At 46.1% G+C, this 21,543-nt stretch overlaps 1 protein-coding gene across 3 annotated transcripts in view; it reads left to right on the top strand.

Moving 5' to 3' along the window:
• Positions 1 to 21,543, top strand: part of CENPU (centromere protein U) — a 797,426-nt gene that overhangs the window by 38,978 nt on the left and 736,905 nt on the right. For 2 of the 3 annotated variants that reach the window (XM_069631499.1, XM_069631497.1), the window contains exon 1: positions 18,851 to 18,985. The exons of the other annotated variant lie outside the window; for it this stretch is intronic. The gene's annotated coding sequence lies outside the window, so the exon portion shown is untranslated. Of the gene's footprint in view, positions 1 to 18,850; positions 18,986 to 21,543 lie in introns of those variants that run through there. 3 annotated transcript variants of the gene reach the window in all.

Here is a 21,543-nt window from a genome sequence, read left to right as displayed (position 1 = left end):
CCCACTGCAGAGTCCTTCTGGTCCATCTCCTCCCAGATATTTGTCTTCTTTAATTGCGCAGCACAGCGCATGTCTTGGCAAAATACCACATATGCATTCGCAACAAGGCTGCCTGCAAGCATATTGAGCTCCTCGTCGGAAAAACGGGGTTTATGCAGACGAGGTGTGCCTTTTCATGTGGCCTTGGACATGTTCTTGATGGCAGGGTACACAGTTCTGGAATCGAGGTTCTGTATGCAGAGGATTGCGATGGATTGTGTTTTTAAAGATAGCCGCCGGCACATTTCCCGTTCCGGCGCGATGACGTTATTTTCGGTGCAGTTGTTAACGCTGTCGTTATTAGCGGTAGTTTTAACAACAATGCCGTTCTTAGCGGGTTCCGCAATGCCAGTGAAAGTGCCTGCGGGATTTGATGAAGCCGCCATCAGGGGGTTTGAAGGCCTTACTGGCATGTCGGAATGCGCATGCAAGCAGACTCTGAATCAACCATTGATTCCTGAAGCAGTGCAGCACGGACACAGTAACAGCGGCATGCCGGTAATGGCGGTTTCTTACCGCCAAACTCACAAAGAGGCTCACTGTTGAGAAGACGTGGTGATAAGGATTGAGCTTTTCAAATTAGATCTGCCCAACAAAACCTTTGTAGCAGACAACTGACGGTTACTTGATAGTAACAGAGTCAGGTACTAAGACAGGAATGTAGGATGAATGAACACTAGCCATCCCTGCCAAAAGAATTATGTTTTCCAGATTTTGTTAAGTTTGGGAATAGTCAGTTTCCATCAGCTTTTACAATATAATTCTTTTGTTTTTTCACTGCATCTTCTTCTTGTAGTTCATGCAACACTCTTGCTTTCCAGATTCCATCAGTAGCTGCTTCCTCCTCCTCTGCCTTTGTTTTTAGAGCCCGAATCATGACAATAGGTATTCATTATTTCATCAATGTTTTCTGTGTCTGAATACACTGTTTCTTGGCTGCGGGTAGGAAAAACTTCATATTGTGACTATCAATACAACAGACTTTTTGCTTGAGCTGTACACTGGGGCAAGTGACTCCCCTTAAGCGCGAATCTATCCACCTCCTTGGTTTCATATTTGCTTATTCTTGCGCTCCCTGGTGCTTTCCCTCCCTCCCCATGCAGCTACCCACAACTCAGTCAAGCGGCACGCATACTATGACCGGACTACGGTCCCAGAGGACGTTCAACCCATAACGATTTGCCAATAACATAAGAGAAATCATGTAGACCGTCTATACTCTAGAGGAAAGAGATAGAGTGAAAGTAGAGAGGGAATGCCTCCGTGTAGGGACATCAGATGTTGTCAACAATTTCAGCCTTGTCGGTAATGTCTAAGTCACTCTCCACTTCACTCTCCTCCTCCTCCTCCTCACCTGACGAGAGATCCTTAGCCACCTTCTTCTTTCTTTCCTTAATGAAGGATTTGTTTTTATGTAGATATGGTCTACCGCGGAAAGATGCCACAATGGTTGTCGGAAAGTTTCCGGAAACCAGTGGCCCCGGATCCGCAATAACCAATGGGGAAAAAAAGCCAAGTAGGCAAAAAAAAACAGAATGTATTGCTGAATAGTGGGTACTCCTGAAGTAGCTGAATAGACGATCAGTATCCTTGGTACTCCAGGAAACCGAGGTAAGTGACAGTGTCTGCGAGGGATCCGGACAAGAAAGGAGAGCTCCACAGAACGCCCGGTGCCACTGGAAGGAAGGATGGCAGAGCCACTGAAAGGGTAAGCGATACCAGCAGGATAAAGGACTGGGGAAGTACTAAACCAAGGAGAGGGGAGACAGAGCAGGGAAAAAAAACAGGCGGAGTAAGGATTGGAGCCACGGGAGAAAGGAGAGAAGAGAGAACAAAGCCAGGGAAAGCGAAGCGGAAGTCCGTCGGAGGTACAGAACAGAAAACAGAGGAAACAGAGAGGAATGCAAAGGAGGGCAAGGAGGACCCGTACAGGACCCATACAGAAAAGTGGGGGCTCAGCAGAGCCAAGGGAAATTACGATGAGCGCAACAACCAGCAGGGTAGTGAACACAGTTGCAACGCAAAAGCCGACTGCAACGAAACCCTGATATCGCAGGCGGCGCCCATCTTAGAAACAACTAGACCGCAGCCCAGCGTTGCGGCCTCAACGTGGCGGGACTATCTATGGCGGCCCAGCTTCCATCGGCCCCAATACTTCACAAAGAAGGGGCGCATGACAGATGTACCCTTCTCCCCAAACATCAAATAGATGGACAAAATACATTGCTTACCTGCTGGCTGGAAAAGCACTACTGCCTTGAAATTAGTTTCTTCAAGTATTTCTCTTCTACTTTCATCAAGACCCTCTACTAGCCATTTACAATTAACTTAACCAGGAATTGCCAAAGGCTCAAATTCCCCATCCTTTCAAATACACAGAGATTTGTCGGAATCGAAGAAAATCAAATAAGGAGTGCCATGATTTCAAGTATTGCCTAAAAGAAGAAGAACAAAATAAATAAAATGTAGTATGCTCCAAGTATTTGTGAAACTTGTCTGTACCCAAAAACATTCATTTTTAGTGTGCTTGCTATGGATGTTCCTACCTGATGTGTCCCTATTTGTGAGTGAAGCATCTCTTGGTGCTTGGTAACTTCTTCCAAGACTTCACCCATTGTGGCTTCAACTAGTTGTATCTGCTCGCTAATAAAATTAGATGTGGGTGTTCTGGAGCGGCAATAGGTTCTTAACTGCAGAGCTCTTGTACCTAAAATGCTTAAGTCATTTTGTGTGTGTCCTTTAAAATACAACACCTGTTTCAGTTTCTTAAATGTAAATATCAACGTTTTCCAGTTTGCAGACAGCAACATGTACAGGAAATTATAGGGACCGGAAATAGGCGGGTATGCAAGGACAGAACCCATGACCAAAGTGATCTTTACTGGTGGAACAAAAGTAAATATTACACCTTAGCAGCCAGGCCTTTGCTAATATGAGCCAGGCACTATCCTCCAGAAGGGTCAGAAGCCTACGGCCCCCCACCCCAAAGCATCGCTACTGTGCCATAAATTATGCACTACAGCTAAACTAGCGCAGTGCTCATGAGCAGTGGAAAAATCCTGCAAAAAAGTAAACCAAGCAATGAGTACATTTTGCAGAGGCATGGTTTCTCACACATGCGCCACGGCCTGATACGTATCGGAGGAAGGCATGGACCTATTCATATGGAACATTGTGGGGGAATGGGAGCAGCCACAGCCTTAAAGCCAGAGAGGGACAGCCAGTAGGACCATTTATCCCCTTCTTAGCGACGGTTTGAAAGCGAGCAAACTGATCAGTAGAACAGTCATTGTGTGAAACTAGAAAGGGGAAGGGAAGGAATCGCCCCCACCCACAAAAGGGGCCCCTGTATATTGAACAGCTAGGGTGTCTTAAGGCAGTGGTCTTCAAAATACTTCAAAATAGTCGGCCCAAAGGATGCCTGTAGGTGGGGGGGGGCACAAAGCTCTTTAAAATCGGATAATGGTGACTGTTTTTAATAGAAAATATAAGCATTTAATAGAAAATAAGCATTTTGAGGCAGAGGGGGACCAGCAACTATATTTTTACTAAAGGGAGTGGGGGGTGCTCAGCATAAAAAAGGTTTGAAGACCACTACCTTAAGGGAATAAAGTGACCTCAAACTTTCAAATAGCATAGCAATTAACAGCACTCCTTTTTACACCCAGGTCAGAAAACTCCTGCTACCGTGCCAGACCTCTGATACACAAGACTGCTGAAAAATCCAGAAAATAGCTCCAAGCTCCACAACATCTAATGAGAATGAACCGGTCCCATTATTAGAGAAAAAAAAACATCATCATAAAAACCATTCACCCAAGATCAAAATAAACAATGATCAAAAAGATGTTTTCTAAATTAATGTCATAGTGATCACTAGCCCTGGCAAGCATTCAATAAATATGTTATAAAGTTTACAGGCAAACTATCTTCAACTAACAGCTGAAATGCAATGATTGGAAAAAACAAACTGCATTGAAGGGGCAATAACAACTCCAGGAACCTCATTATCCTATATAGAGAATGGGACACACATATATCTAGAACATGCAGTAATTCTGAGTCGCTGAAACTTACATTTGTATACATTAAATCATGTAGCGATTTCCCCAAGTGTTGAACATAAACTAAATTTAGATGGAGGAGAGCACGAGAGATGGAAGGGAAAACACTGTCCCCCGCACCCAAAGGCGCGCTCAACTTTGCCCTAGTGTGAACTGAAAAGGCAATGTAAAAGTCAACTGGGGTAAACAAGCTCTATATGTTCTTTAAAATAAATGTGCCTCACAGATATAGCATCCGTAACTTCCAGCAGTGAAGAAATAATATTAAAAAGCATTACAATACAAAATGACAGTCTTTGAATGCCAGACAGTTCACTTTTTATGGGGAGGACAGCTTTACAGATCCTCTTATGGGGTGATTTGGACCTTGAACTTTGAGAACAGAGTACCTGTCCTGTACACTTTTCACATTACACAAAAACTGTATGCATATACTGAAAACCATGTTCCCCAGCTTGAACGAGATGGGGGGGGGAGGAGGAGGGAGTACTTAAGTGACAGCAAGAATCAGGCCGCGACCAATGTTAAGAGAAATAGACAGGGGAGGTGGGGGGGCATCCTCTGTCCACTGTTGGTTAGAGAAGCCTTTTCTTCTCCCTTCTTAATGAGAGCTTGGATGGCCAATATCTACAGCCATTCTCTGTGCGCAGAATCACAACAGCAAATCTAATTTGGAGCTTTCGTAAAGTAAGGCCCAAAGCGCCCTGTGCCACCAGAGGCAGGAAGGTAGGAATCAAAGAGTGCATTCATCAGGATATTTCAACCATCTCTGGCCTGAGACTACACCTGGCGTTGTGTGCAGCACACCCAGTACCACACAGCGGCTCAAACAGTCGGCCACACACGTCAAAACTTAGCCAGCCTTCATGCCAGCCAAACAAAACTAACAGTAAAAGTAATATTGAAGATGCTGTGAAAGTCACACACAGACTTCCCACGTACCACACATCAACAATCCTCACACAAGGGAAATCTATGCGAGTGGGCATCTGTGCAGCAGTCTGTGCAACTTATTGAAATTTACAAGCACCATGCCACTGTGCACTTTATATACAATAGACATTCTCACAGGGGCTACGTGACACTGCAATGTTCTTAAGCAGAAGACTGTGTCAAATCTTGAGTATCGCTGGGCCCAAGTGACTCTTTCCTTCACAGTAAAGCAATGAAATGATTTGCTCATACCCACTAAAGGTAATGTGTACCAGTTATATATGCCCCATACACATAGCAACGTCACACACAAGGGCACCACAAACATGTAGATAATGGACCACTTTAAAAAGTAAAAAAAGCAACCAGGGATTTTGCAAAGGTTTGCTTAGTACATTAAGCTTACGCCGTCCAAGCCCGCACGTGCACTGTCCCCTGCGGACCGGGGGAGGGTCGAAGTGCTTTTGCAAACCAATAAAAATGAATGTAAACATAACGGTTACAGAAAGAAGGCAATTAGGTTTGTCGCCTGTTTAAAAAATAAAAATAAACATTTTCTTGATAACAAGATAGAAAACCAGTGCTGTAGAGTGACTCACTTTTTTGACCCCCGAGCACCCCTAAGAAAAATGTACCTGGCTTGGGCCCGCCTATACACATGGACTCCAAAATGTTTATTAGTTGTGAATGGTTATCGCACGCTGGTGTAGAATGGTGCCCCAAATGGAGGTGTGGGTGCTAAACACTAAATTCTTTCAAAATCATTATTTGCAATAACTCAAATTAGATTAGGACAAATATTTGAAAACACAGCATTCTGAATGTTTTGCTACAATACCGAGGACTTGACTAAAAGTAGTGTTGGATATTTATTGCCTACAGTAACGTTTGACATGCAACTGATGCAACAACTTGTTTCTTAAGTACAACTTTGAGAATACTTTCAATGCATGCAGTTACTTGCAAGTTGGACAGTGGCATACTGGAGAACTAGTGTGAAGGGTGGGCCTTTCAGCAGCTAGCCTGTCACGACTGGGTCAATGTTTGCAATAGCCAACCACAGGTTTTCTTCCAGCTGTGACCGATATTTAGTGTTTAGGGCTACAAGTGCTGAAAATCCAATCTCGCAAAGGTACGAGGTACTGAACGGTAACAGTACATTGACTGCACATACGGATAAAGTTAGAAACTCTGCATTTTGCCAAATCCACCAAAAGACTTTTTTAATTTTCTCTGCAGTAGCTGGTCACTTTGAAGCTCCATTAGTTCCTCCTGGAGGTGTATTGGGAGGTGGGCCCCTACATCTGCTAGGAAAGGCTGAACCACCCAGTCAATGACGTTACAATTGTCCTCTAGAAAGTACTTAAGATACTGGTTCTGAGATTGTTTCCTATTAGTTCAGCAACACATGAAAGATCATACTTCCATCTCCTCAAGAGCATCTGCTAAGAATAGAAACGTGTCGACACCAACCCTCCTCCTCCATAGCTCCAACTTGTTCTTGAATGCTGTTATTTTTGCGTTCATAGCCAATGATGTAGTTTCTGTGCCTTGCAGGGAGAGGTTTAGAACATTTAGCTTTTCAAAGGTAAGCTAACAGTACAAGCCAGCGTGAATCACACAGAGGCTCTTCTTTCGTCTGGTCTAAACCCAGGAGGAAGTGTTACTTTGTTCCAGAGTTCATAAATGCGATTTACAACCTTTCCCATGGAGAGCCACCTGATCTCTGTGGGAAACAACAAAGCATCATGTTAAGCTTCAATTTCTGCACATAATGTGGCAAACAGACGGGCTCTTGTGGGGTGGATCTTTTTTTTAATTTTTTTTAATTTTTATTAGTTTTATTCAAACCGAACAACAATACAAACCAAACATGCAGTGCAATTTATGACAATTGAATTAAACACATTTAGTATTTAGTCACTGCTCCCCCAATCCCACCTCCCTTTATGAGCCTGTTTGTTCTTCGCATTCAGTATCTGCTTCGTGTGGCAGGGTTTCGCTGCCCTCGGATTCGGTTGGATCCAATACTACTCCAAACATTTCCGCTATCAATAATTTCCATGCCATTAGGGAGCCCACTTCTTCCTCCTCACTCATGTTGCTAGTATCTTGCCATACCATCGTTTCAGCCTCTGCCCATTTCGGTAAGTCTTTCCACCATACCTCCAGTCGTGGCTTATGGCACTTCTTCCATCCCATAGCAATCCTTCGTTTTGCAAGCACATATGCCAAATCTTTCAATTTCCCCACATGTTTAAGTTTCCGTGATCTGGGAAACCCTCCCAGCAAGCAGGCCCAGGCCGTGTCTATGACGAGCGTGACCCCTTTCTCTGCTAGTTTTTGTGCCACTTCGCCCCAGAAGCATTCAATTAGCGGGCATGACCAAAACATGTGTATCATGTCGGTGTTCTCTTTATCGCACTTACGACACGCCTGGCGCCCAACATTTTGGAACTTTGATATCCTCAGAGGGGTCATGTATGCCCTGTGCGTTATATATAGCTGTATTTTTTTGAACCTGGCATTCTTTGACACCTTCTTGTGGTATCCCAAGGCACGTTCCCATATCCCATCTTCTATCGGGACTCCCATCTCCGTTTCCCATTCCAATCTCAAATGTACCAGTTCCTTCCCGACCTTAGTCATCAACATCTCATACAATCTAGAGATCTCATGCCCCCCCTCCGATAGATCATATATTGCCCCAACAGTAGCATCTGGTTTTTCTGTCAAAATTGTTTCAGGCCACATACTTCGAATCTTCTGCACTATTCTGTGATACGTAACATATTGACCTATATGTAATCCTGCTACTTCCCCAAGTCCTTCAAAATCCTTAATGGTCCCATCTTGCCAAATGTCCCCCAACGTAACCAGTCCCACCGATTCACAGTAGGTCCTAATAATTACCCTCAGCTGTTTATCTCCCTTTGCCAGTGCAACCAACGGTATCTTCGGGGAACATGGGAAAGGGTCCCCCATCATCCGGCAAGCTCGACGCCACATATTCCACCCCAACATCATCATCCCAGGGTGCTCCTTCATTTCTGAGACAATCAACCAGATCATTTCCCGTAAGTAAAAAGGAGTACAGTTCTGCCCAAACAACCTATGTTCAGGGGTCTCTTCATCAGAGAGCCACTTGGCCACATATTGCAGTTGACCCGCTACATAATAAGCCTCGAAATTAGGCAGTTTGATACCGCCTTTTTCGTAGAAGTTATGTAACTTCCATAACGCCACTCTATTCCGGGTGCCATGCCACAAAAAGTCCCTGCACATACTGTTCAGCCTAACAAAGAACTTCTAAGGTATCATATATGGAATATTGCTAAAATAATGTAAAAGCCTAGTAGGACCACCATTTTAAGCATTGCTCCTCGTCCCATCATTGCTAGGGGCAACTTCTCCCAAAACTTCATGCATTTCCTAATTTTCTCAATGGCTATCTCGGTGTTAAACTTATGTTCCTCCTCTGCCGTGTGATACACGTCTATCCCAAGGTAGCGGAAAGAGCTCACCGCCCACGGTATCTGTAGCACCGGCAACCTTTCTACAGGGATTCACATAGCCACCTAGCGGGAATATGCTATATTTTTGGGGGTTCACCGCTATGCCGGACAGCCTGGCATACCTCTCTAACACTTCCAAAATGTATTGGAGATTTTCTTCCGGGTATTTCAGATATAGTAACAAATCATCTGCATACAAGGATATTAAGTGTCGCGCCCCTCCTACTTCAATACCTATTGTGTCATATTGTTGCCTGAGGTATATTGCTAGGGGCTCCAGGGCTAAAATGTAAAGCATCGGGGACCAGGGGCACCCCTGCCTAGTACCTCTGCTAAGCTGCCATCTCTCATCACTGAACCTGTTCGAACTCTGGCCAACGGCTCACTGTATAGCATCTTAGCCCATTTAATATAACATGGCCCTACTCCATATCTTCCTAGGGCCGCCAACAACCCTGGCCACTTAACCGAGTCGAACGCTTTAACTGCGTCTAGTGACACAATCGCCATTTCGCCTTCACTCCTGCACCCCCATTCGACCACTCGATGGAGTCACCTGTGGTTGTGAGTTATGTTCCTACTCGGGACATAGCCCGTTTGATCTGGATGAATTAATTTGCCAATTACTCTCCACATTCTGTTTGCCAGGACAGCTGTCAATATCTTACTGTCCTGGTTCAACATCGACAAGTGCCTGTAGGAGCCACAACTATGCCCTGGTTTATTGGGCTTGGGGAGTGGTACTATGATCGCTTCTCTGAGCGAATCCGGCAACCGTCCCACCTCAAACGCCTCATTAAGCTTTTCTAGCATTGGGGGAGCACTTCCACCCTATATACTTTATAAAATTCACTAGGGAACCCGTCTGCTCCTGGAGTTTTGCTAGTGGGCAAATGCCTCACAACCTCTTTCAATTCCTCCAAGGTAATTGGTGCATCCAGCTCTTCCCTCTCTTCTTCACTTATCTTGGGCAGTCCTATATCTTCTAGTGTTTCATTTATCTCCTCTTGGCTGCCTCTCTCTCTATCCTCATATAAGCACCTTGTAATATTCTGCAAATTCCTTATTGACTTCTTCTTGGGTATCCATTGTCTCGCCATCTTCTTTGGTTACAATCCTAATCGGGGGTCTAGGGGTTTCGTTCTTGTACAACCACGCTAGAAGCCGGCCCGTTTTATCTCCTCCTGCATGCTGCCTCTCTATGTACTTTTTATAATTGAGGTTACAGAGCCTATCCCAGTATTCCGCGCACTGCTGCTGTAACTTGAGTACTACCTCCGTATCAGCACCGCCATCTTCCAATACTCTTTCTATTTCGATCTCTGCTTTATGCAGATCATCTAGAACCCCACCTGCAATCCCTTTCGACTTAGCTATGGCAACCCCACGCATCACCACCTTAAAGGCTTCCCATAATGTACCCGCAGACTCCACACTACCAGTATTCACCTCAAAATAATTAATAATCTCATCTCTTATGTCCTCTCTAAAGACTGGATCTTTGAGCGCTTCTGCACGGAGGCGCCATGTCAGAATCCGCGCCCTCGGGGGGCAATATTGCCATCCAAGGACCAGGGGCGAGTGATCCGAGAGGACTCTCGCCTTATATTCTATATGGGTACTCTCTGTCACTACATCCAGAGTGGCAAAGACATAATCAAGCCTTGTGTGCAGCTGTTGCGGAGCCGAGTAGTGCGCGTATTGTCTCTCATTAGGATGTTTTGCTCTCCACGCGTCTACCAAGCCAAAATCCTCTAGTATTGTCTGCAATGTTTTAGCCGCTGGGGTGGGCTTATCAATCCTATAATCTGACCTGTCTACCCTAGGGTTCATTACACAATTGAAATCCCCACCCCAAATCACTGCACTACCCACACACGCACTAAGTTTGGTGCACAACGTTCTGAAGTATGCCGTCGTGTTTTGGTTAGGGGCATACGTATTCACAATGCATACTTCTTTGTTCTCTATCAGCCCTCTCAATATGACCATCCTCCCGTCTGCCTCCACCACTTCCTCAATTAGCTTAAATGGGACATGCGGATCCACCCAGACAAGCACTCCCCTAGCATAGGCAGAGTATGATGAACCCACCACAATCCCTCTCCATTTTCTCCCCACCAACTCCACTTTCTCTCGCGTCAGATGCGTTTCCTGTAACAGTGCGATATCTATGTTCTCAGATACAGCATGACCTTATTCCTCTTCAAATAACTGTTAAGTCCTCTGACATTCCACGTTATTATCTTAAGATCCCCCAGGGCTCGTTAATAGTTCCCCCTCTCCCTTCCAATCAGCCCTCCCACCCAGCCAAAACAGATTCCAGACTCTAGTTTTTCCGCAAAGGCTCTTGTTTAAACTTAAACTCCCCATAACTATGTACATCCCAAACTCCTCGCCTCCCTCCCCTCCCCCTACCCATCCCATCCCCAACAACACCCTCCCCAACAGTTGCCCAGCTCCATTCCTTGATCTCAGGCATCCCCACATCTAGTCCTATCAGCACCAACCCATGCTCAGGGCTCAGTAGGGTGAAGCCGCCCTAATGGCCACTTAACTACTAATGTTTCAGGGTAGGTTGCATCCATCCTGTCGCTCCTATTTTCAGATTTCTTACGCTAGTTATTAGTACTATACATCCACCAATTTGCATCTTACCCACTATAGTCCAGTCCATACCGAGCACAAGGCTCGAATGTCAATCATTGTTCAGCCAAATCCACTTCCCCAGTATACCAGGATCACCTTCCCACTTACCCCCTCAATGCTCAAGGCCCAAAGACTTTAGTTATCATGTCCATTCCGGTCACAGTCCGTCTCTTGTTCCGGGCAACCTTGCAGGTCCAGCCATGTCACCACCTCCTCCGGGGTATAAAAAAAAAACACTCTGCTCTTATGTAGCACCTTCATCTTCGCCGGATACAGAAGCATGTACCTGATGCCCGCTGCACGCAACCTCCCCTTGACGGTCATGTAGCTGTATCTCTGCCTCTGCACCAGCATCGTGTGGTCCGGGTATGCCGTGACATTGGTGGATGCTCTCTCTATTGTTCCGCCTTTGCGAAAGAATTCCAGGATCTTCTCTCTATCTCTGTAGTTCAAGATCCTTGCGATGATAGGTCTCGGCGGAGCCCCAGGTCGTGGCTTCCTCATTAAGGCGCGATGCGCACGCTCCACTGTGAACCCCTGCGAAAGCTTGTCTGCTCCTATCTCCTGGAGAATCATGTTCTCGACGTAGTTTGTGGGGTCCTGGCCCTCTTCCCCCTCCGGCAGGCCGACCACCTGTATGTTATTTCTTCTCGCCCTTCCCTCCATAAGGCGAGAGGACTCTCGCCTTATATTCTATATGGGTACTCTCTGTCACTACATCCGGAGTGGCAAAGACATAATCAAGCCTTGTGTGCAGCTGTTGCGGAGCCGAGTAGTGCGCGTATTGTCTCTCATTAGGATGTTTTGCTCTCCACGCGTCTACCAAGCCAAAATCCTCTAGTATCGTCTGCAATGCTTTAGCCGGTGGGGTGGGCTTATCAATCCTATAATCTGACCTGTCTACCCTAGGGTTCATTACACAATTGAAATCCACACCCCAAATCACTGCACTACCCACACACGCACTAAGTTTGGTGCACAACGTTCTGAAGTATGGCGTCGTGTTTTGGTTAGGGGCAAACGTATTCACAATGCATACTTCTTTGTTCTCTATCAGCCCTCTCAATATGACCATCCTCCCGTCTGCCTCCACCACTTCCTCAATTAGCTTAAATGGGACATGCGGATCCACCCAGACAAGCACTCCCCTAGCATAGGCAGAGTATGATGAACCCACCACAATCCCTCTCCATTTTCTCCCCACCAACTCCACTTTCTCTCGCGTCAGATGCGTTTCCTGTAACAGTGCGATATCTATCTTCTCTGATACAGCATGACCTTATTCCTCTTCAAATAACTGTTAAGTCCTCTGACATTCCACGTTATTATCTTAAGATCCCCCATGGCTCGTTAATAGTTCCCCCTCTCCCTTCCAATCAGCCCTCCCACCCACCCAAAACAGATTCCAGACTCTAGTTTTTCCGCAAAGGCTCTTGTTTAAACTTAAACTCCCCATAACTATGTACATCCCAAACTCCTCGCCTCCCTCCCCTCCCCCTACCCATCCCATCCCCAACAACACCCTCCCCAACAGTTGCCCAGCTCCATTTCTTGATCTCAGGCATCCCCACATCTAGTCCTATCAGCACCAACCCATGCTCAGGGCTCAGTAGGGTGAAGCCGCCCTAATGGCCACTTAACTACTAATGTTTCAGGGTAGGTTGCCTCCATCCTGTCGCTCCTATTTTCAGATTTCTTACGCTAGTTATTAGTATTATACATCCACCAATTTGCATCTTACCCACTATAGTCCAGTCCATACAGAGCACAAGGCTCGAATGTCAATCATTGTTCAGCCAAATCCACTTCCCCAGTATACCAGGATCACCTTCCCACTTACCCCCTCAATGCTCAAGGCCCAAAGACTTTAGTTATCATGTCCATTCCGGTCACGGTCCGTCTCTTGTTCCGGGCAACCTTGCAGGTCCAGCCATGTCACCACCTCCTCCGGGGTATAAAAAAAAACACTCTGCTCTTATGTAGCACCTTCATCTTCGCCGGATACAGAAGCATGTACCTGATGCCCGCTGCACGCAACCTCCCCTTGACGGTCATGTAGCTGTATCTCTGCCTCTGCACCAGCATCGTGTGGTCCGGGTATGCCGCGACATTGGTGGATGCTCTCTCTATTGTTCCGCCTTTGCGAAAGAATTCCAGGATCTTCTCTCTATCTCTGTAGTTCAAGATCCTTGCGATGATAGGTCTCGGCGGAGCCCCAGGTCGTGGCTTCCTCATTAAGGCGCGATGCGCACGCTCCACTGTGAACCCCTGCGAAAGCTTGTCTGCTCCTATCTCCTGGAGAATCATGTTCTCGACGTAGTTTGTGGGGTCCTGGCCCTCTTCCCCCTCCGGCAGGCCGACCACCTGTATGTTATTTCTTCTCGCCCTTCCCTCCACTTCTTCCACCCGATTTTCAAGATTGGCCACTTGCTGCTTTAGCACATGAACTTCCTTTGCATTATTCGCACTGACGTCAGTGTTGGTCTTAACTGCACCTTCCAGCCCACTTGTCCTTTCTGCCAGCGCCCTGACATCCTGTCGTAACAAAGTGAGTTCAGTTCCTACCGTGTCAATTTTATTCTCTAGGGCTGTTCGTAGTTCCACCATTGCCGACCCCCCATTTAGTGCTCAGCTCTGCAATGGCCTCCATGATCTGGTGCTTTTCTCCATCCGGGGCTTCTTCCGCAGGAGTCGCTGCCATGCCCTGCGCCGAAGTTGTAGGGGTCTTCTGCGTTTTGGCAAAGACCTCCATTGTGGGCTGTTTGGTCTTGGCTCTCGGACCTTTTGTCGACATAGTACCACCCTTCAGTCGTATCTGCTCCAACTCCGTACTGAAGTCGTGGCTCCACTGGTTCTCTTGATCATTGGGGTGTCTATCTTCTTACTTGTATTTATTAAGACCCCTGAAGTTGTAACTTAAGTGGATTGTAGCCTCCCACGTGATACTATTAGCACCTAGTATTTGTTGGCACAACCAAGTGACAGGAAGGGTTCCGTGCGTAGCTGTTTATTATCCTGCAGGCATCACCATCCATCCATTCCACACATATCTTCCGTGCAAGTATCCTTGTGCATACAAGTAATGACGGTTCACCTTTGAAGCTTATCGTGTATTATATCTCACACGGTTTGCCCAGCAGTCACAGTGTCTTCATGTCACTCTCACTCGGTCGTTCACTTGACATCATGGACTCAGATAGGTCAACACTTGGGCACGTAGCAAAGCCAGTCCAGCAACTTGCTGTTGCCCTGCTAGGCGGCCTTAATGCAGCATAGTGTTAATGTAGGCTGTGCACACCTATACACGTTCTGTGCCCGGTCCCCACCAAGAAGCTAAGAGTTTGTTCCTTTCTCCCCCAGTTCAGTGCAGCTTTAGTGTGCGTCTCCGTGCTTCCCATGCATGGGCGCTCCAATGCTGCCCAAGGCACCCGGGATCACACCGCACGCGATCTGCGATTCTCCAGCTGTCTGTTTCCACCTCTGCAGTCCGCTCGTGACAGCACGGCACTCCGCAATCTTCACTGCCGCATTACTCCATAAGCGGGTGGGGGTCGCGATGGCATGCGACCGCCCGTGGGCGCTACTTTATTTCCAACCAGTGCACTATTATCACGTTTAGCGGCGCCGAACTCTGTTCTCGTACACGGCGCTGGTTCGGCGGATCCCAGCAGTCTCAACAGGCAGCGGAGAGCTGCCTCGACCCACGGCCCATCCTTGCACGTGATGTAGCACTCATAAGCTGCTACATTCATCCAGGCCCGGGGCGTTTATTTGTTGAAGCAAAAACAAAGCAATGCAAGTCTTCCAATAATGCAGGCAGCCGCCTCGCTCGTTATCCAAATGTTTCCTCACCAATCGAACATCCGCAGGGCTACGATGCCGCTTCCTTTGTTGTCCGCCATTTTAGCAACAACGTTTCAACACTGCCGCCGCACAAACAGGCAATTATCTTCCAATCCGCAGACACAGTTGCCTTGCCTTTCAGGATTTCAGTTCCATGTACATTCCAACTTCTTATTCTTCCATTTCAGGCATCAAAAGGACATATTAACAGCGTAGATTCTCTGATGAGAGACGGATCAACAGGAGCTCTGCACGGAGATGCGACCTAGTCCATGGCTGGTTAGCCACGCCCCCCTGGGGTGGATCTTAATAAAAATGTACAATCTTTACAAGAGAAGTCAGCACCTCTACGAGTTCATTCCCCATATTGTGCACAGGCAAAGCTTCCAGTGTATCAAGCAGTGTGTCCACAATATATGTGGAGCTACTGTCAACACTTTTTAAACCCAGCTCTAGCACCACACATTGAAGGAGTACCATCTGTGCAAATACCAACACACGGCTCCAACTTTAGGCAGTGCTAATTTAGGAAGTAGTTAACAATGTAAAAGACTTCAGGTTCAGTTGCTCTGCCCTGAATTAGTTCACAAAATAAGAAATCCTCCAATATTTCTTTTCCACTGCAGTGTCTCACATAAGCAATCAAATGTGCTTCTTTTGTTTCAAGCACAATATCAATTCTGTACTGATATCAGAGGACAGGTGACAGGTCAGTGATGCAGCGGAAAATTTTGGTGTCAGACATAAGGATACTTTTTAATTTCTCTGCTACACCATCACCAAGCATTACCCGGTTCACAGCAAGAATTGTTGGCAGATTTACTTTCTCAGCATCTGTAAAAGGCTTTTTTCCCCAGAGAGTTTGCAATGTGGCAAGAAGCTTCCGAAGAATTTTCAGGTACTGAGGCCACATTTTTAACAGTCTGTGTTTTTTTAGGCTTCGCAGCTGCCATACAAAGATATCTCTGGTCTTTTTTGCTAAATCAGCATGTTTGGTTTCCAAATGTCGCCTTAATTTTGTTGGCTTCACCGCTGTCATTTGATAATGTAGTGCCACAAACTACACACTGCGGCTTAATTTCTCCAGCAACTGCGATCCATGTGATCCCAAAGTCCAAATAAGAGACATCAAATTTCCGTGTTTTTGCATTTCTTTTGTCTGTTTCCACCTCTGCTTCTCGTTTGAGATTCCTACCATCTTTGTGCATTAGGAAACGATTCAGTTCTATGTGATACTCCTGCATTTTAAAGCCCCAACACAAAAAAGACAAGATTTTTTTCAGCCGTTTTTGTGGTGGCTTTAAAATGTGGAAATTTTACATAATGCCCCCCCCCCCTCCTTCCCAGCCTGGTCATTCACTCGTAATCTGGGATGGTGCAGGGGTTTAACCCACCCCGGATCCCCCGCCCCCATTTCCCCACCCACAATCCCCTTCCCGCATCACACACATCCTCCCCACATAGAAACACACACACCAAAACTCACCTTTACCTCCTGAGAGGACTCCACTGGGGCTCACAGAGCCTGTCAGACCCTGTGCACACTCGTATGCGGCAGGGGTTTGCCAAGTATGGTAGTTTGATTTAGAAAGAACGCTCTGTGCAGTCACAAAGCAGTCAATCAACCTCCCCCCATCGGTACAGTGACAAAGATCTTTTCACTTAGTACCAACGATCCACCTCAAAAAGGAGCTCGAATCTGAAAACATTGCCATTGCAAACCCCTACTTTAGTGTATGTCACGTTAGTTTTAAAAACCATTTCAAGTTTTCAAAAATTTTAAAATGCCTAAAAATGTTTTTTTTTAAGATTTAAAATGGCAAAACACCACATGCAAAGATTTAAAAACGAACCATGTGAAAAGGTTGGGGGAAAAATTAAAAAGAAAAATAAATAACTCACAAAAAATGGGTCAGAAATACTAGTTGGATTAAAAAAAAAAGAAAAAAAAATCTCTCTGAAGACTCCCTGTTCAGAATCTGTAGTCCTAGCTCAAAGTGTGGCCCTGGACTAGGCCACAAATTGGCGGCGAAAACCAGACCTGGATGCACATTGCACAGGGCCGATATAAACCTTTAGCACTTCTACTTAACCAATGGTACATAGGGAAAATAAATCATTACCTGCCTGCTTGACTGCGTCAAGTGCGTCACTGGATTTTTCTTGCTGGACACAGGTGGTTAGGTTGATACACTGACGTTTGGAGCAATGCTGTTACAATGAAAACAGTTAGTCAAGGATACATGGGTCTACGTGAGACTTCAAAATTAAGATTAGATGAACAGCGGCTAAAACCAGCTCATGGGTGTTAAGCAGGACCAAACGCTGGGAAACCAGGAGAGAATGCACTGTAAATGCAACTCCCAAATGACGTGTGAACTTTCAGTACCGCCCCTAACTGGACATGAGAAAGGAACAGCCTCAAAAAATAGGTTTGAAATCCCCGATTGTGACTCCTAACTATACCTTTAAAATACCCCCACCATCATCCACTGCAAAATACAGTTTTTAAAAAAAGGGTATTCTTGTCGCCAAGTCCTACTACAGATGTCAGGATTTTTTATGGTGCCACTGTTGCTGGGGGCTTTGTTGTCCGCAATGGGGTGATAGAGCCAATGTGTGTTCCTGCAAAGAAAAAAGTACAATGAAAAAATATTATAGACACACCAGATTGACCGTACCAATATTTGCGCACTACCATAGCTCTCAACTCACCCGCTTTTGGCGGGTGTCACCCGCCAAAGCATCTACACACCCGCCAGCTCATCTGTTTCACCCGCCTTGGCAAAGGTGGGAGCTACGATTCATATTTTTGCCGGGCCCCGATTTCGAGATCCCGAAACCGGGTCCCGGCGCGACTCTTCCTGCGCGAATGGAGGCGTGAAAAGCAAGTGTCATGCTTTTCACGCCCCCATTTCCTCCCCCTTCCCCTCCCTGGCGCTCTCCTCCAATGAGAGGATTGTGCCTGGGAGCATTCCTCCCCACCCCCCTCCCGTAAAAGGTCAGCGACATAGAAGTAGGACTGCCGTTTCATGTTTTTACGGCAGTCCTACTTTTATGTTTATGGCCTTTCTGGGTTTTCACCCGCCTTGGTATCAAAAAAGGTTGAGAGGTATGCGCACTACAGTCTGCCAGTCAGCGCACATCCTCCCCCCACAAAAAGGACCTAGGGTGCAGGATACTACTGGAAAATCTCCAAAGTTCCCTATAGCCAGTCCACCCCTGCTGGCATAGAGAACAGAGCAGTCAGATCACATATCTGAAAACGTGACTCATTCTCAATCACAGAGGCACAAAAATGATAAGAGCATCAGCTTGTTTATATTATTATATTTTGCACTTTATATTTCCTGCCTAGAAAAGTTGAGATGGCATTCCAATCATCTTACAGTGACCCACACTGCCCCCATGTGTCCCGCCCCACAGATTGAAGACCTCTGCCTACAGCATGGCTAGATTTAAGGCGAAATACTCAATTGTTGTTATCTTGCTGACAAGACTACGTAGGAGTCTGCATTTTCAGGTATGCTACCGTAGTAAACACAAACATGCAGGCATCTATTCAGTGTGACAACACAGGGAAATTAAGGAAACATAAATCATGCCATGGGAACGTCAACATCTGCCCTGCAATTCCCTTGGCGTGCTTGGCACGGCCATAAACCACTTCTGCTTGGGGGCGGAAAGGAGCCGGGCATAATACGAATCTCTTTCTAAATAAGTAGAGTCCTACGTGGAAACGTCAGGAGCCTGAAACTAGAAATACGTGCATACGTCATGAAGCAATAAAGGCATTTCAGCAATTGTCGGCAAACTTATAAAGAAACACACAATGCTATAGGTTCTCATAAGGACTTTAAATGTTTGTTTCAATTGATAATGAGAGCAACATAAGGAAGTCCCGTTACGAAGCGCTAATTTTCGGTTTCCAGGCAGCATCGGGTGAGTGCACGCGGTCCAGCTTTTGTAGTGAATTTTATATGCATTTCTTTTAGCTTCCATTAACTTATATCGCTCTCACCCCTTTGTTGTTATGTTGGTAAGAGGAGTCCTTTTTGCAGCCTCTGTAAATGCACGTTGAAGTGAGAGGCTGCAGCTGAAGCTGCAATTCGTTGTGTTGTACTTATCACATGTTGAAATTAAACATTATAAGTACGTGACTTTTTAAACACCTGGTTTTGAAATTACACAAGGCAGCCTGTTGTTGGTATCCTAGATGCACTAGCTGCTCCGAAGCTCATTTGCGGTACAGTTCATGCTCTGGAATATTCGCTGACGCAGTAACAGCCACATCTTCGTGTATGATTCCGTCAACATTCTGGAATCATACACGAAGATGTAACCCTAGCAACACCTAACATTCTCACACAGACCCTGCTCTGGTGTAAGTGACTACATATATAATAATACTTTCACCGGCTAATGATTGCAGATGTGCACTGTCTCCATTTCCAGTGCCTACTCCTGAAAGTAATGATTCCCCAATGCCAATGGCTGCAGATCCGGTATTTCTCTGGGTCTAATGTCCCTTCTGTAGATAATAACCGCAGGAGTGCACAGTGTCTGTTCTAGCTCTAATGGCTGCATACAGAGAAACAACACCCCCATGAATAGCAGCACCTTTTCTAGCACTAATGATAAAGGCCCATCACATCCTCTGGCTGAAGCGAATGCTTGCAGACACAATACCTGCTCTGGGGCAGTACGTACCTGCTACATCTGGCAAATAATTACAGACACATTACCTGCCAATCCGCTACATATGACAGAATTCCTGCCCTGGGTCTTATAACTACAGACACAATACCTACTCTGCACAGTACGTACTCTGGGGCTAACGATTTCAGTCCCAGTATCTGCTCTGGAGCTAATGGTATTTAACACAATATCTGTTCATGAGCAAATGTGGGGTTAATGACTGCAGAAACAGTAAAAATCCCATGCACCCTTACCTCCTCCTGTGTCCTTTCCCATTCCTAATTCCCCTCTGACACCTCAAAGCACACTCTGAAATGAACGTACTGCGTAAAGAAGTGATCAATAGGGATAAACCACCGGGCCACGATTTTCAAAACTTATTTGGTGCAACTAATGGGATGCTCATTCACTTCACTTGCGCCAAAAAGGTGCTGAACCGTGCACAAAGGACATTTAAATGTGTGCATCATAGTTTATTTATTTGCATTTATAAAGTGCAGCAGCTGCTCTCGGGCATCAGGGCGCTGTTACAAGAGAATTTACTTAACATGGTGAACTTGGTTAGAGGCATGACTGTGTTGTGCACATTGAGGTGCTCTTTTCCCACCAAATGCACAACAGTGCAAGGCAGAGGGTGCAAAGGGGTTTTTGGCCATTTTTCAAGTAAATCCTGATTTTTAAAAGAGGTGCACTTTTCAAAGCACAAGGAAAAAAACCTTTCCCAGTGCCTATTTGGAACAGGTGTAGGCGGATATAAAATCTATCATAAATGTATGGAAAGGTCATTTATGATCCTCTCGTGCAATGAGTGAGTGCATGCTGTGTGTGAATAAGCGAGTGAATGTTGAGTCAAATAATGGTTGTGTGTTTGTGGGGGTCCGGGGAGCTGATTTTGGCTGGTGAGGGCAGCACAGTAACAATGCATTTTTTTCCCATTTTTTTTCAACTTTAAGAACACATGTAACGCCCCTCCCCATCCCTTCTCGCCCCCCACCCTCTCGATTTGTAGATGGCTCCCGGTCCCAAGTTTCTGTGAGTGACCAGCTTTCTCGCCAGCCGTTGTACGGGCCCTTGCACTGTTTGAGAACCCCCCCCCAGTCTGAGCCTCCTCTAGAAACTTCTGTCATATCTCCTCCCAGCTTCCTGTGAAAGCGCCCTCCCCAAGCGGAGCGAGTACTCACACCAGCTCCAGCAGTTTCATTTTCCTCATACACCATGCGGCCCGCGATTCCCACTGCACGTGATGCAGGACAATGTTCCAGTCTGAGAGAAACCTTTGGTGATCCCCTTAAATCGAATAGGTCACCCACTCAATGCCACACAGTTTCAGATTTTACGAACCTGTTCGTATTCTGTGGGGGCAGCTTTTTGTTTCAATTTGTGTGCCTCCACAAGCGTTGCTGCCACTATCAGGATGACGCATGTCTGTCTTTGAGCGTTCGAGGGTAGATTTTCCAGAAACCCTGCCCATTCCCAAGATGGCCATTCCTATGTTTTCTGGCATCTGACTCCCAAAAATACTATTCATTGCTGCACTGATCATGTCCCAATAAAGCTGTGTGAATGGGCATTCACACCAGATATGCTTCCACAATCACAGTTCCCCACAACCCCTCCATCAGAGCGCTGACGCAGTTGGTTAGAAATTATGCAGTTTTTCTGGGGTGAGATGCCATTGGACCATTATTTTAACCCACATCTCCTGAATCTAGATGGCCTGCACCTGCGTGAGCTTGGGGATATCTGCCAATAACTGAGTCCAAAGTTCCTCTGCCAGCGACTACCCCACTGCAGTTTCCCAC

The sequence above is a fragment of the Ambystoma mexicanum genome, chromosome 6q (assembly GCF_040938575.1).
Source record: "Ambystoma mexicanum isolate Mex_15411 chromosome 6q, UKY_AmexF1_1, whole genome shotgun sequence".
NCBI lineage: Eukaryota > Metazoa > Chordata > Amphibia > Caudata > Ambystomatidae > Ambystoma > Ambystoma mexicanum.
Note: the sequence above shows the minus strand (reverse complement) of the source record. Positions and strands in the feature narration are given on the sequence as shown.